We start from the raw sequence: 11,854 nt of genomic DNA on the forward strand, positions 1-11,854 counted from the left end.
ATAAAAACCTCTTGCTCTTTAATTATATATGGATGAACACTAGTTGGAAAAGAGGAACGACAATGTTAAATACTTAACAAATAATAAAAAAAAAGAGTAAAAGAAAAGACCAACGGTGCTAAACCTGAGTCTTTGACAATACCCCAAGTATTGTCGAAACCATAAGGCATTGTAACCTACTCCTTTGGACAGCATACTCGATTCGTCCCTTGAAAGAAGAAATGTCTGCCCTTCCAATTTCTATTGGAATTAGGCATATCTGACATGAGCTTAAGCTCTTTCTTCCGCGTAGCAAAATGGTATATCCCTTGAGATGAGACAATGTGTTGAGGCCTATAACACCAAAAGAACTCGTCTAGCAAAAGCTAACGGTTCCCACCACTAAGACGACCCCATAAGATTTCAGCACCAATAAATATCCTCCAAGCATTGGGAGTAATCTGATTGACGGATAGTCCTAGAAAATAGGCTAATTGATGGTGCAATGCCGTTAGTGGCGACCTCAATCCTGCCGCGAATGTGGCATCGTACATGCCGATGTCTGCAGTCTTCCTTGAGTAGCACTTTTCAAACTTCCTAGGAAGACGAATTGGGATATGGTCAGGAATTTGAAAACGATCCCATAAATTCTTAAAGATGTTGGTTGTCATCGTTGGCTTAAAGTCATTGACGGTCCACATTTTGGGGAGGATAAATGGACGAGTGTGGCCATCCCCAGGGCTTCTTGAACTTCTTCATTTAGAGGCTCTCTTGTCACCTTCACCCTCGTCCATGTCATCTTCTCCTTCATATTCTTCACCCTCTCCTCCCTCATCACCCTCATCCTCACCCTCATCTCCCTCTTCTTCCTCAGCTTCCCATCCATCATAACTGTCCACTTTGTCGTCAGGAGAATGGGCAGACGTTTCCCTTTCTGATGGCCAGGAAAAGCCTTCCTCGGGCTTATGACCTGACTGGAAGATTTCGTTGTAGCTTGCTCCCTCATGGATTGACGACTGTTCACTTGTCGCTTCTCTAGACATCTATTCACCTACAAGTGATGGAGTAATCTAAGAACCTATTTGACGGGTCTCTATAGAATCACCGACTAAACTACAAGAGCTAAAGTAAAAAGAAGAAAGAAAATGAAGGGAAAAGAGGACTTACAGGATGAAGTGACAACTTTGGAGATGATGCGATCCACAAGTTGACGGTGACAAAGTGAAGGATAACAGCTCTCTCTCTCCTAAGGTTTGCAAGGATGAAATAAGGAGAAATATGAGGAAGAGGTGAGATATTTATAGGACGAAAATACATGGAAAACGAAGCGTTGTTTTGTTCAGAAACGAGGCCAACCGACTTGTGCCACGTGTCCTAAGCATTAAATGATGGCTACTCGAGGAACCATTAATGAACACACCTTTTCTTGAACAAATAGAAAAGCTACAAATCAAACTCCATAACTCGTTAGTTAAAGCCGATGGAGCAATGGAGTAGGGGGCAGCTAATAAGGATAATTCTAAAAGGATGATAAACTCGTTTACGTAAGATAAGGATGACAGTCCCAATGAACTCGTTAGCCTTACTTGTACATTTAGAGATGACTGGTTTTAGACCCTTTAACACACAACCAGATTGAGTAGCCTAGTTAATTAGCCAAGTTGTTACTTAGTCAAATTAAGCAATTCTAGTTTAAAATAATCAAACAATCATATTAAGAATATATAGCAGCGGAATAATAAATAACACAAGATATGATCACCCAGGAAAGCCGAACCGGTAAAAAACCTGGGGAGGATTTTACCCACCGATCCTCAAGGCAAAACTGAATTCACTATGAAAGAATCGAAGTTCATACAAAAGGACTTACAAGCTCCCCGCTCGACTTCCTAATGCTACCTACCAGTAGAACTTACTGACACAACCCTGTGCAAGCTCTGAATCTACGGACTCCTTCTTTTTTGAATTCTTCAATCATCTACGAGCACCCACGCTTGATATTCTTTAAGTTTCAATGGTAGCAACTAAGTTGATCATCAAGATGTTGAAGTAATCTCTATCTTGAAAACCTTAAGCTTTGTGTAAAGGAAAGCTCCTCTAGATCTCACAAGAGATTTACACAAAACAGCAATGTATGAGCAACAATACAACTGGAGCAACTCTAAAAACATGGCTAGGGTTTTGCCTTATATACCTAGGGCAAAAATATAAAACCCTAAACGTTTTAATGAGTTAGGGTTGAGTTGGAAAAACTACAGAAAATGCAATTTGGTCGACTTTCGATCGATCGAGTCTATTCTTCGATCGATCGAGCCAGACCGAAATGCCCCAATGCATCTACAGTCTCTCGATTCCAACTTTATAATAATTAATCAACTTTGAGCAAGTTTAAACAAGACTAAACATATTGTTTTGATCATGGTTTGCCAATATTACAAATTAGAGTTCTAAATACATAAATTCCTAAACCTTTAGAACCTAACAAGAGACATAGATGACACCACCTCAAGCCCGATGACTCCACCTTAAGATCACGACACCAAATAATCGAGTTAGAGCTGTAGCTAGAGTGCTACAGATGGTCTAATGAGAGGAATGGAAGTGATTAACACGGGAGCTCCTTTAAGCGTTCCGGTCGGCGGAGCGACTTTAGGACGAATTTTCAACGTGCTTGGAGAGCCCGTTGACAATTTAGGTCCTGTAGATACTCGCACAACATCTCCTATTCATAGATCTGCGCCTGCTTTTATACAGTTAGATACAAAATTATCTATTTTTGAAACAGGAATTAAAGTAGTAGATCTTTTAGCCCCTTATCGCCTGGGGGAAAAATAGGACTATTCGGGAGCTGGAGTGGGTAAAACAGTACTCATTATGGAATTGATCAACAACATTGCAAAGCTCATGGGGTGTATCTGTATTTGGCGGAGTAGGTGAACGTACTCGTGAAGGAAATGATCTTTACATGGAATGAAAGAATCTGGAGTAATTAATGAACAAAATATTGCAGAATCGAAAGTAGCTCTAGTATATGGTCAGATGAATGAACCGCCTGGAGCTCGTATGAGAGTTGGTTTAACTGCCCTAACCATGGCAGAATATTTCCGAGATTTAATGAACAAGACGTACTTCTATTTATCGACAATATCTTCCGTTTCGTTCAAGCAGGATCCGAAGTATCTGCCTTATTGGGTAGAATGCCTTCCGCTGTGGGTTATCAACCCACCCTTAGTACCGAAATGGGTTCTTTACAAGAAAGAATTACTTCTACCAAAGAAGGATCCATAACTTCTATTCAAGCAGTTTATGTGCCTGCGGACGATTTGACCGATCCTGCTCCTGCCACGACATTTGCACATTTAGATGCTACTACCGTACTATCAAGAGGATTAGCTGCCAAAGGTATCTATCCAGCAGTCGATCCTTTAGATTCAACTTCAACTATGCTCCAACCTCGGATGTTGGCGAAGAACATTATGAAACTGCGCAAAGAGTTAAACAAACTTTACAGCGGTACAAAGAACTTCAGGACATTATAGCTATCCTTGGATTGGACGAATTATCCGAAGAGGATCGCTTAACCGTAGCAAGAGCACGAAAAATTGAGCGTTTCTTATCACAACCTTTTTTCGTAGCAGAAGTATTTACGGGGTCCCGGGAAAATATGTTGGTCTATCAGAAACCATTAGAGGGTTTAAATTGATCCTTTCCGGAGAATTAGATGGTCTTCCTGAACAGGCTTTTATTTGGTAGGTAACATCGATGAAGCTACTGCGAAGGCTACAAACTTAGAAATGGAGAGAAATTGAAGCAATGACCTTAAATCTTTGTGTATTGACCCCGAATCGAATTGTTTGGGATTCAGAAGTTAAAGAAATCATTTTATCTACTAATAGTGGACAAATTGGCATATTACCAATCACGCGCCTATTGCCACGGCTGTAGATATAGGTATTTTGAGAATACGCCTTACTGACCAATGGCTAACGATGGCTCTGATGGCGGTTTCGCTCGAATAGGTAATAATGAGATCACTGTTTTAGTAAATGATGCGGAAAAGGGTAGTGACATTGATCCACAAGAAGCTCAGCAAACTCTTGAAGTAGCGGAAGCTAACTTGAGTAAAGCTGAAGGCAAGAGACAAACAATTGAGGCAAATCTAGCTCTCAGACGAGCTAGGACACGAGTGGAGGCTCTTAATATGATTTCGTAACTAGTTTGTTTTGGTGATTTTGCCTATTGGATAGAATCAAATGCAATCAAGTGTAATTGAATTCTAATGCAATGACAAACCAATTTCAATAAAAAAATAGAGAAATAAAGTAGGATGGAAAAGATCCAAAATCAATAAAAGAAGATGAATAGAAAAACTTATTAGATACCATACCCTTGACTCTGGTATCTAATAAGATATACCTACTATTGGATTTGAACCAATGACTCCCGCCGTATGAAAGCAATACTCTAACCACTGAGTTAAGTAGGTCATTTATCATCACAAAGAGAAAAAAAATGGGGCCTATGACATCGATGGATTATAAATGAAATATTACTCATAGGCAATACCAATCAAAGAGATCACAAAAAATCGGCTGTTGGATCATGTAATATTCATCTTGACAATAAATTATCTACATGATAAAATATGTATAACTAGAACAAGCACAAGGGCTATAGCTCAGTTGGTAGAGCACCTCGTTTACACGCGCGCAATGTTTTTCAGAGAAGTCCGTCATGGAATCAAATATTTGATTTTATTGATAAATAGATGTCTTACTCTATGTTTTCGGGAATAAAACAAGAGAACAACAGCCTGACAAAAGGTTCGGTCCAATCCGGGCGTCCATTTCCATTTAGGTTCGTACCAAATAAATGGAACCACCTTTGCGTTGGTTTGAGATATTGATAAGGTGAATATCCCATCTATTCAATGCTAGGCATAATGAGTATCAAGACCTCAAAAAAATTCTTTTTTCGTCCTATCTTATGAGCTTTAAGGTGTATGAAGTTTCATATTTGCTTCTTTAAGTTAAGCGGAAGCGGGTCGATAGAGACATACTCCATTTAACTTAAGTTAATCTAGGCCAAATGCAAACCTACGTCAGGATAATCCTTCTTTGAAACACTTTGGTAGTGCTCCTTTTTATTGGATCAAAATAATGAATTCGAGCACACGGAGCCATCTCTTTATCTTTATGTCAAGAAAAAATATGGTAGACTAGCCGATATTTCTTTCAGTTTATGAAAGAGCCCAATGCACAAAAAAATGCATGTTGGGTCTTTGAAACGGTTCAAATCATTTTGATAATAATTAGTTTGATCTGTTTTACCGAGAAGGTCTACGGTTCGAGTCCGTATAGCCCTATAATCTAACTAGAATAAAAAAATAAATAGATTTTATTTCAATTAGAATATGAATTTCTAATAGAAATTTATTTTTAATAATAATAGAGAATTCTAAACAAAACAATTAGAATGCTATTTAAATTAAAATTCCTTTTCTTTAGCTCTTTATATCCTTTAGTTCCTTCTAATCAATTTATTAAAATTCAAATCCAAAGTGAAGTGAAACCGCGAGACTCTTAGTTTTATAGCTTAGTTTTATAGTATAAATAGAAATAGTATAAAAGTAATATATATTTAGAAATGGGATTCGAGTGGATGAATCGTGAGCGGAAGGTTGACACGTGCCGAAACAAACAGGCGAAACTAAGCAGTTCGATCCAAATGAAGTTTTTTTTTACTAAAGAGTTATGGATGGCTTGACAATTCATTCCAATTCCAATCAACGACGAAATGGCTAAATAATCATAAAATCCTAACAATATAAATTAGTTGTCAACGTTTTTCAAACTATTTTTTTTTTAGCACCTCGAGTCTCAAAAAATCGAGTTATGCGCTCATACTCGAGTCTTTGATGCTCGATTTTTATAGTTGACCTGGCCTAGTTCCACGTGGCATCCCACGTGGAACTCGAGTCTCAGATACTCGAGGTCTAAGCCAATATAACCCCCCAGAAAGAAATCAGAGCATGAAGAAAAAAAAAAAAACCTGAACAACAAGAAAGAAGCCCGAAAGCCAGAAGAAAAAAAAAAAAAAAAGAAAAACCCAGAAACAGGCGCGACCCAGGGTCGCGCGGCCCTGCGCGACCCTGGCCGCACTGCGGCGCCGGCCTGGAGCATCTTTTCTAGATTCTTTCAGCATCTTTTTTCTAGATTCTTTCTCTCTCTCTCTGTGATCTGATTTTTTTTTTTTTTTTTGGTATTTGGTCTGTGGATGAGAGAGTTGGATGTTGAAAATATTTAGAAATTTTTTTGATTTAGACCTCGAGTCTCTGAGACTCGAGTTCCACGTGGGATGCCACGTGGAACTAGGCCAGGTCAAACTATAAAAATCGAGCATCAAAGACCGAGTATGAGCGATAACTCGATTTTCTGAGACTCGAGGTGCTAAAAAAAAAATAGTTTGAAAACGTTGACAACTATTATATTGTTAGGATTTATGGTTATTTAGCCATTTCGTCCCAATCAACTAATCCGGCATATTTTCCGCATGCAAGGAGTCCGTCTATGTTTCTACTTACGAATATGATATTTTCTGGGCATTTCTAATAATAGCAAGTGCTATTCCTATTTTGGCATTTTTGATTTCGGGAGTTTTAGCCTCGATTCGCAAAGGGCCAGAGAACTTTCTAGTTATGAATCGGGAATAAAACCAATGGGTGATGCTTGGCTCCAATTTCGAATTCCGTATTATATGTTTGCTCTAGTTTTGTTGTTTTTTGATGTTGAAACGGTTTTTCTTTATCCATGGGCAATGAGTTTTGATGTATTGGGTATATCTATATTTATAGAAGCTTTCATTTTCGTGCTTATCCTAATTGTTGGTTCAGTTTATGCATGGCGAAAAGGAGCATTGGAATGGTCTTAGCTCTTGAATATTCAGACAATAAAAATAAAGATAAAGAAAGTAAAAAAAAAACATTGAAACGGTTATGAATTCCATTGAGTTTCCCTTACTTGATCGAATAGCCCCCAAAAAATTCAGTTATTTCAACTACATCAAATGAACTTTCAAATTGGTCAAGACTGTCCAGTTTGTGGCCGCTTCTATATGGTACCAGTTGTTGTTTCATTGAATTTGCTTCATTAATAGGCTCACGATTCGACTTTGACCGTTATGGGCTGGTACCAAGATCGAGTCCTAGACAGGCAGACCTAATTTTAACTGCGGTACATAACAATGAAAATGGCTCCTTCTTTAGTGAGATTATATGAACAAATGCTGAACCAAAATATGTTATTGCTATGGGAGCATGTACAATTACAGGGGGTATGTTCAGTACCGATTCTTATACTACTGTTCGGGGGGTCGATAAGCTAATTCCTGTAGATGTCTATTTGCCAGGTTGTCCACCTAAACCGGAGGCAGTTATAGATGCTATAACAAACTTCGTAAAAACTATCTCGAGAAATCTATGAAGATCGAATTAGTCTCAACAGGGGAGTCGGTGTTTTACTATCAACCACAAGTTTTATAAATGAAATATTACAAGTTTATAAATGAAATATTACAAGTTTTATGCCTCACAACAAGCCCCTCATCACTACGACCTAGTCAGCCCACTGTGACACACTGCGAGTTGTTGTGACCCACTTAGGACAAAATCAGTACCCAAGTCTCTCTCTCTCTCTCTCTCTCTCTCTCTCTCTCTCTCTCTCTCTCTCTCTCTCTCTAAAATTGGGATTGGTGATGATGACAAACCCATTGCCACCATGGCATGGTTGACAAAACCATGACCTTCCAATGACCGTCTCTTGATTCGACAACCTATCAGAACCATCTTTGTCTCTCATTTTATTTTATTTTTCAAATTTTTAGTGGGTTTTGATTACGTTTTGCAAATCACAATGAATTTTGATGTTGGGGATTTGTTTGTATTGTGGATTTTGTGGGATTATATTGTTGGTATGATGAATTTTGTATTTATGAAAATTTTGTATGTTTTAGAGTGTATTCATCACCAACCCATTACATTAAATTTCAAATGTATTACCAAACAATCTAAAATAATTTTCAATATTTTATGTTCAAACAAATGTTACCCAAAAAAAAAAAAACCCATCCAATATGATTGAAATAATCCACTGTGTGAGAACAAAATATTTTACAACTAACAAAAAGAACTCTAAAATAAAAATCCCCTCCCTACCTATTGAATATTAAAAAAAAAAAAAAACACTCAAAATATATATATTTTGGAAAAAAAAATTACATGATATTTGATAATAAAAAAAGTAAAGTACCATGTAAAATATAAAGACTTTGTTTTGTCATCTGTGAGACTGTGACTCTCACTTTGTCATCTTTGTCTCAGTGTTTGGTCTCTCTTTGATGCTATGATTGGAAGATTGGAGGGCGAGGAGAGTAGAGAGGAATGGTTACCTTCTACTTTATTTGAATGTTTTTAAAATTAAGTAAAGGAAAGGAGAGTAATTAGTCTTTTCATAGTTTGTAATTTTGTTAATATGATAATGGTAAATTTATTAATTCATTTAGTCAAGTATTTCTATGCTCTACTCTCCTTCCAAATCTCTCTAATTTGGGGAAATTAAAAATAAAGGGTTAGAAGTAATTAGAACCCCTCCAAATCCCTCCCCCTCCTCCCTTAAAAAACATCCAAACAAGATTATTTTACTTACTTTCTCTCCGTCTACTCTACTCCCTATCCATCCAAACAAGCTATTAAAGTGTCATCCTCCCCCTCCGTCTCTCTCACTCATAGCCATTGCACCACACCGTCTCTGTCACAACTCTCTCTCTCTCTCTCTCTCTCTCAACCTCGCCTATTTCAAATATTATCTACTTTCTCACCTCAATCTCTAAAACATGAAAGGAGTGCATGCTCTCTATATGTTAGGCCTGCCCAAGGGAGCTCTGTTATAATTAAGAAATGCCATTCCCATTCTTGAATAATTCAAGCCTTAGCCTTAACCTTGTTCAAATCAAACGTACCATTAACCAGGCTTCCTCATCTTATCTTATGCCAAGTAATGGTCTAATGGGCAATCTGGGGGTGGGGACTAAATAAGCTTACCCAACTCCAACTCCAACTCAAATATATAAAAATAAATAAAAATGAATGAAAAACTCAAATACATTATGTGGGTAATTAATCAATGTGGTAGATCCTTTCTATGAAAGAGACTGTCATATAGAAAGTCAAAAATATTATTCTGGCCCAACAAAAACGTGTTTGTATATTTGTACTTAAATGTTATGATTTGATCATACTCGTCAAAAATAAAATAAAGTTGCTTTGATTTGATCTTAATCGACTTGCCTACCTATGGCGAGTTTTGAGTGCCATCATATAGGAAATTCTCTTGCGGGAAAGAACAGATACTTGAAATGGTTTTAATTTGCTACATTTTCTATAACTACTCTTTCTTGGTTGTCTCTTTTCTAATGTACTATATGCCTATCTTTAGAAAAAAGTTCCTAAAATGAGGTTTCTGACCTTTTTATAGTGCAAGATAACATCTTTACCCGCATACATTAGTTGGAATTTATTCCTAATATGTGGTTTCTGACCTTTTCGAAAGTAACAGGATGCTTGTGTTTGCCTTTCGAACTCTGCTAGATAGGTTGTTTGATTACCACTCCAATACTTTAAGGTGTAGAGGCCTTCCTTTGATACTTTTGAATCTTTAGTAGAAAAAGTTTTAGATTCTACACTAGCATAGTCTTAGCTTGTTCCAATATATGTAGGGTTCATTTAGAGGAAGTGAATACAAAGAAAAATCTTGGAAGATTGACAATACAGGATACAAGTTTTAAGACGAGAATGAGAAAGTTTGAGCAAATTGTAGAGGTTGTAGATTAATACTGTTAGGTTCTAAAGACTTAGGATTTCATGTATTTAGAACTCTAATGTGTATTGTTGGCAAACCATGATCAAAACAGGTTATTTAGTCTAGTTTAGACTTGCTTAAAGTTGGTTCTTTTATGTAAAGTTAGAATCGAGCTGATGCAAAAGTTACTGTGCATCTCGGCCTGGCTCGATTGATCGAGCCTAAAATTGGGCAGATGCATTTTTTTTCTACAAATTTTCAACTCAGCCCTAACTCTTAAAACGTTTAGGGTTTTATATTTTTGCCCTAGGTATATAAGGCAAACCCTAGCCACATTTTAAAGATTGCTCATATTACTGCTTGTGTGAATCTTTTGTGAGATCTATGAGGAGCTTTCCTTCACACAAATTAGGATTATCAAGAGGAGATTTCATCAAGAACTTGATGATCATTTAGTTGTTGTCATAAGAGTTTAAAGATACACAAGCGGGAGTGCTTGTACTTGCTGGAGAATCCAAGAAAGAAGGAGTCCGTGGTCTCGGAACTTGCACGTGGTCATGTCAGTAAGTTTCTACTGGTGGGTAGCAATAGAATATTAGTGGTCTAAATTCTATTGTAAAACTTTAATTCTTTTTATAGTGAATTCAAGTTTACCTTGAGAATAGCTAGGTTAAATCCTTTCCAGGTTTTTTATCGGTTTGGTTTTCCTAGGTGATCATATTTTTGTGTTATTTATTTTTCCACTGCTATATATGATATGATTATTTGATTGTGATAACCTAGATCTAAAATTTGGACTAAGTAATCACTTGGCTAATTTACTAGGTTAATCCGGTTGTGTTTTAAGGGGTCTAAAAAACATACAAGTGGTATCAAAGTGGGTAGCTCTTTCGTTTTAGATCTTTTGATCTTTAAGCTGATCCTTGACCCCTGTTGTCATGGAACACAGACACTCTCTAGTTATTCCTCCCCACTTTGATGGGAATAATTATGCTTATTGGAAAGTAAGGATGAAAGCATTCCTGAAATCTATTGATGAGAGAGTCTGGAACTCCGTTGAGTACGGATGGGAGAAGCCCACTACTTTTGTGAGTGAGTGGCAAACTTCTCAAAAAGAAGCAGTTGGGTTCAATAGCAAAATTATGAATGCCATCTTTAATGCTGTTTCTATGGAGTAATTTAGGAGAATCTTTAATGTAGAGGTGGCTCACATTGCTTGGAAAATCCTCCAGACTGTGCAGGAAGGCACAAAGGCTGTCAAAATAAATAAGTTGCAGTAATTAACTTTTAAGTTTAAGAGCATTAGGATGTCTGATGATGAATCTTTTGATGAATTTTATGCTAAACTTAATGACATTGTTAATTCTGCATACAACTTGGGTGAAATCTATGATCAACCTAAAATTGTTAGGAAGATTCTTAGATCTTTAACTGAAGATTTTAGACCTAAAGTGACTGTTATAACTGAAAGTAAGGATGTGGACTCCATCCCTGTTGATGAACTTGTAGGATTTCTTCAGTCTTATGAGTTGGACCTACCCAAAACTAGCAAATCCAAGTCAATGGCTCTTAAGTCAGTTGATGATGTTGAGGTTGGTGGATTTAATGATGAGCTCTCTACTACAAATATTTGTTAGGACATATGTGTTTTAACTTGATTAAGAACATATGTCACTTATTTATGTAAATTGACTAATCCTTTGACAAAACGCACTCTACTTGTAATTGGATAGTTATAGATGTTTTTAATACTTCAAGAAACAATGTTTCAAGGTCAAGTGTTGAAGTCATCAAGTCTGTCCAAGAAAAAGCAAGCTGAAGTGCAAAGTTTTTAAAGCTTGACACCTCTCAATAGCTACCTCGACACCTGCTATCTGTCGAGATTTAAAATTTCAGATTTCTAATCTGATTTTCTTGGGATCTGTGAATATGTTTTTGGGCTTTCTTTTCTTCTAACCCTAAACATATAAAAGGATTATTTTAAGAGCCGTCAAGTGTGACACAAGTTGCATTATCATTGA

The 11,854-nt window shown here is 37.0% G+C and overlaps 1 pseudogene; it reads left to right on the forward strand.

The window, feature by feature from the left end:
* Positions 1-1,534: 1,534 nt before the first annotated feature.
* On the forward strand, positions 1,535-3,803 carry LOC136066223 (ATP synthase subunit beta, chloroplastic-like; annotated as a pseudogene).
* Positions 3,804-11,854: the final 8,051 nt, after the last annotated feature.

This window comes from Quercus suber, unplaced genomic scaffold (assembly GCF_002906115.3).
Source record: "Quercus suber isolate HL8 unplaced genomic scaffold, Cork oak 2.0 scaffold_123A, whole genome shotgun sequence".
Lineage (NCBI taxonomy): Eukaryota > Viridiplantae > Streptophyta > Magnoliopsida > Fagales > Fagaceae > Quercus > Quercus suber.